Raw genomic sequence first — 5,163 nt, forward strand, 5'->3', positions numbered from 1 at the left:
CCACGCCGAGCCTGCAGCGCCGTCTCATTGGTTTGCTCTTTCGGCCGGGCCTTCCAATCGCGAGGGGCTTCGGGACTTTGCCGGCTCCTCATTGGGCTGCGGAGGCGCGGGGTTGCCCTGTTTTGCATAGTGCTTGTCCATTGGCTGTGGCTTCGGGGGATTCCCTTCTGAGCGGCTGGGATTCCGTACGCCGGGCTGACTGCTTTCCCTCCTCCTCCTCCTGCTTCTCCTGGCGCTGAGCTGCGCGCGTTCCCGAGCTTGGAAAAGGCAGGGAAAGCCCGCAGGTGCCTGGCTGAAGGCCAGCGAAATTGGTCTCACAAGTGAGGGAATGGGAGAACTCAGAACTCGTCAGATATTACATTTTATAGCGCGGTCTTAGACTTTTTTTGAAGAAGAAGTAAGCACTGATTTCAATGAGACATACAGTACTTCGAATAAGTTTGATCGGCGGTATTAGCCAAGTAACTGAGACTGAGTCCCATTGACCTCAGGGATCTTAATCAGACATTATATGTATATGATAGCGCTGTAAATAAGTTTGTCTAGACTTGCCAGGTGTTATGAAAATGAATGTAGCCTAGTAACTTTTGTTTCCATTGCTGCATTGCTAAGGGGTTGGACTAGATGACCCTTGGTGTGTGCCTTCCAACTCTATAATTCTATGGTCCTTTGAAACAGATATGCAATTATTTACCCAAGACAAGAAGTGATCCAAATGACAGCTGTTGTTGTTAAATTGTAAACAAATATTGTTCAAACATACCCTTTTACATTCCAGAATATACTTCCCCAGATGATGTGAACCTCTTCTTTCCTGTCCATTGTAATATAAGTTATTTACTTTTTATCCCGAATGTTCTTCCATAGGCATTTTGTGCAGAGAAAAAGTGTTGTGACCATATTCCCTTGCATTGAATTTGGAAGTCTGGAGGATACTGCATTGAACAGGTCACGTTGAAAAGTAATTAGAACTATTGCTAATTTATTAATCCCTTTTGATTTTGCTTGCTTAACTTCTCCATCTCCTGCTAAGGCTTTTCAGATTCCTCACACCAATCACAGGCCTGGGATTCAGCCTGAAGTCTAGAAACCCTAGATCACTATCCTAACTCGCATGTCTAAAACTGAACTACATATCTTTCCTAAGCAACTGTCCTCTCCTTTATTAGACTCTCTATGAAATGAGAGACAAAATGAGAGAGAAATTAGGGACGCGGGTGGCGCTGTGGGTTAAATCACAGAGCCTAGGACTTGCTGATCAGAAGGTCGGCAGTTTGAATCCCCACGACGGGGTGAGCTCCCGTTGCTCGGTCCCTACTCCTGCCAACCTAGCAGTTCGAAAGCACCTCAAAGTGCAATTAGATAAATAGGCACCGCTCTGGTGGGAAGGTAAATGGCGTTTCTGTGCTGCTCTGGTTCGCCAGAAGCGGCTTAGTCATGCTGGCCACATGACCCGGAAGCTGTACGCTGGCTCCCTCACCCAATAAAGTGAGATGAGCGCCGCAACCCCAGAGTCAGCCACGACTGGACATAATGGTCAGGGGCCCCTTTACCTTTATCTTATGAAATGACAGCATTGCCATCCCTCCTTTTGACCAGCCATGAAACTCTGGCTTTGATTTTTCTCTCTCCCCTGCCTCTCTGCCTCTGCTTCTCCCACCCAACCTGCCACCAGATCACAGCTTCTCCCTGTACAATATGAAAATGCACCTCTCCCTCTCTGCCCCTTGGATAAAAGTCTTCATTATTTCAATCTCTCTTTCAGCCTTCAGATCTTTTCAAAACATTTGATCAAAGCCATGGAAAGGGGGAATGCCATGACTCAGGGATCATAGACCATCTGCTTATGTGTTCAGGTCCCAGATTTAATCCCTGGCATCTCTGGGTAGGGCTTGGAGAGTCTTTGGTCTAAAATCCTGGAAAGCCGCAACCAATGAAGATGGACATTAGTGAGCTAGGTGGACCAATGGTCTGACTCAGCATAAAGAAGCGCCCTTTCTTCCTAAATCCACGTGTGCAGTGGGGCCCCAGTCTGCTCTGGAGGGTTCCTTAACCCCCTAGAGCAGACTTAGGGGGCACATGGGAGGCTGAAGGAGGTAGGAAAAGAAGAAGCCCTGTTGTACAAATAGATGCCTGCTCACCATATGTTGCTCCACCACTCACACTTAGCTCAAATAGGTGTAATTTTGTTTGCCACATTGATTATACGCTACCTTTTACTCAGCTTCCAGTCTTCCCCACTTTGGGGAATTTGTTGCCTTTTATTCCCTCTGTTATTACTTCCATGATTCTCATTTACACTGTAAGCTCCTTGTGACCTGCCTTGTTTACTTATGTTTCTTTGTAAGATGTACGTTGAGTTTTTTTATAAATAATAATCTTTAAAAAATCTTAGAGAATTTCACAGAACTATTCTTCAGGCATTGTGGGTGATGTATATACATAGTACATTTGTAGCCTAAACAATGTCTTTTAAAGCAGCAAAGAATGTATTTTAAAAGCACCGGTCAACAGCATTTCCTCAAGAAAGATATTATCTATCAAGAACAGAAGCAGCCAGAATGATTAATGGTGATTATACTGAAGTGTTGGGGAGACTGGGGTTTGTTTTTATTGTTCCATAAGGCCTTGTTGTAATCTTAATTTCCTTTTGTAATTTTTGATATCTACACTGTATCTTTCTCTCTTTTTTTACTGTAAATCACCTTAAGATTTTTCTGTAAGGCATTGAACATATGAAATAAATAATAGAGCTCATTTTGAATTCTCCTTTTTGCTAGTTTCTGCAGAAAGAAACTGTGTATAGGATGTCACTAAAGCAAATTTGCAGCTTCCTATCTAACAAATCGAATGTAGGTTAACTGGAATGTATGTAGCAAATTAAACTGGGATTAAGAAAAAAAACCCCCTCAATCCTACTTTTGGCAAAGGCACTAGTCCATCTGTTACTATAAAAGTGGGTTATTCCCTTTCAATTTTTATTCTTTTCTCCTTGAAAGTGGAAGGACTATTGACTTCCTGTTAAGCACTGGCTTCCTATTTCTGGTAAGACTTTTATCAGCTAACTATTTCTTTAGCTTTTGCAAATAGATTTCCCTTGTGCAACTTTGGGCGTATTTCCTGAAATGGAAAAGTTTGCCACTTTTATTTAATTGAAATATTGGTCATTTACTTTTTGACTTAACTTCTCCAATGTAGCTTATAAGAAACTGAAAACAATACATACCGAAAGCAAAGTGGGTTGATTTAAATCAAGACAACTGAAATCAGCGAGGAAACAAAGGCCTATTTAAATTATTGAGCTAAATCAAATTTCCCATTGATGCCTCTTTGTAGTTCATAAACAGTTGTTCAAATCTAATTAGGAAACCACATTGACTTACAAATAAGACTGTGTTCCTATATTGAAGATATGCACTATTGGCTGCGGCAAGGCATGCGGGTGGCGCTGTGGTCTAAACCACTGAGCCTCTTGGGCTTGCTGATCAGAAGGTTGGTGGTTCAAATCCAGGAGGGAGCTCCCATTGCTCTGTCCCAGTTTCTGCTAACCTAACAGTTCGAAAGCACACCAGTGCAAATAGGTAAATAGGTACCGCTGCACCTGGAAGGTAAACCTCTTTTCCATGCACTCTGGCACTCGTCACGGTGTCCCATTGCACTATAACCATTTTAGTCATGCTGGTCACATGACCTGGAAAGCTATCTGTGGACAAACACCAGCTCCCTCAGTCTGAAAGCAAGATGAGCCACACCCCATAGTCAACTTTAAATGGACTTAACCATCCAGGCATCCTTTACCTTTACCTTTGCATATTGCCTGTGGCAGAAATTCCACTGCTGTACTACATGGGATTCAGCTTCCTAGGTATGCCTATACAGTGGTACCTCGGGTTAAGTGCTTAATTCGTTCTGGAGGTCCATTCTTAGTCTGAAACTGTTCTTAACCTAAAGCACCACTATAGCTAATGGGGCCTCCCGCTGCGCCGCCGGAGCACGATTTCTGTTCTCATCCTGAAGCAAAGTTCTTAACCTGAAGCACTATTTCTGGGTTAGCGGAGTGTGTAACCTGAAGCGTATGTAACCTGAAGCGTATGTAACCTGAGTTACCATTGTACAACACTGTACCCATACAGCTGCTGAATTGCTGAAAATTCACTAGCAGGATGGCGTTGTAAACCAGAGGGTGGGGTCCCAGCATAAGGTAAAGGTAAAGGTACCCCGGACCATTAGGTCCAGTCACAGACGACTCTGGGGTTGCAGCGCTCATGTCGCTTTACTGGCCGAGGGAGCTGACGTTTGTCCGCAGACAGCTTCCAGGTCATGTGGCCAGCATTACTAAGCCTCTTCTGGCGAACCAGAGCAGCGCACGGAAACGCCGTTTACCTTCCCACCGGAGTGGTACCTATTTACCTACTTGCACTTTGACGTGCTTTCAAACTGCTAGGTGGGCAGGAGCTGGGACTGAACAACGGGAGCTCACCCTGTTGTGGGGATTCGAACCACCAACCTCTGATCGGCAAGCCCTAGGCTCAGTGGTTTAGACCACAGCACCACCCTGTCCTCACTCAGGCCACACCCTGTTGATGGTGCAACTTTACACTGACATCAGAACCAGCAGAAGGAAATTCCTTCCCATTTTGTTCAACAGAGAGGAATATGGGTGGGGGTGGGGTGGAATAGGTGCTCTGTGGTACCTATATCACCATTTATTTATAAAAAGATTTATATATGGCCAGTGCTTTTTTTCTAAAAATATGTTTAGGGGTACTCTCATTTTGACTCAAGAAATCCACCATTTTATAGTTCAAAATGAGGAAATAAATACAGTAAATGGACAAAAGTACAAAGATTCACTAAACGTTTAGGGGTATGCGTACCCCCCCCCCCCAGAAAAAAGCACTGTATATGGCTATATCACAGAAGACATCAAAGTCCAATTTAAATTAGAGATCATCAACTGTTACAGAAAGATGTTTTCTTAATTGCCTGCATAAGCTTAGAAGAAAAGTTTCAGCAGGTGTTCAAAGGTTAACACAGAAGATGCTGCTAAATCTCTATTGGCAGAGCATTCCACTGGACTGGGCCCAGTGGTCTGCACTCAGTGGACTAGGGGGACTATCCTAGTCCCCTAGATGGTCCCCTGACGACTCCTTCCCAAAGCCT

At 44.1% G+C, this 5,163-nt stretch overlaps 1 long non-coding RNA gene across 1 annotated transcript; it reads left to right on the top strand.

Annotated features, from left to right (window-relative positions):
- Nucleotide 1: 1 nt before the first annotated feature.
- On the top strand, nt 2–2,903 carry LOC310714045. The gene is made up of 3 exons (XR_014529551.1): nt 2–320; nt 868–961; nt 1,766–2,903. It is a non-coding gene; the product is annotated as an uncharacterized lncRNA (long non-coding RNA).
- The last annotated feature ends 2,260 nt before the right edge of the window (nt 2,904–5,163 follow it).

The sequence above is a fragment of the Podarcis liolepis genome (assembly GCF_965112155.1).
Source record: "Podarcis liolepis genome assembly, chromosome: 8".
Lineage (NCBI taxonomy): Eukaryota > Metazoa > Chordata > Lepidosauria > Squamata > Lacertidae > Podarcis > Podarcis liolepis.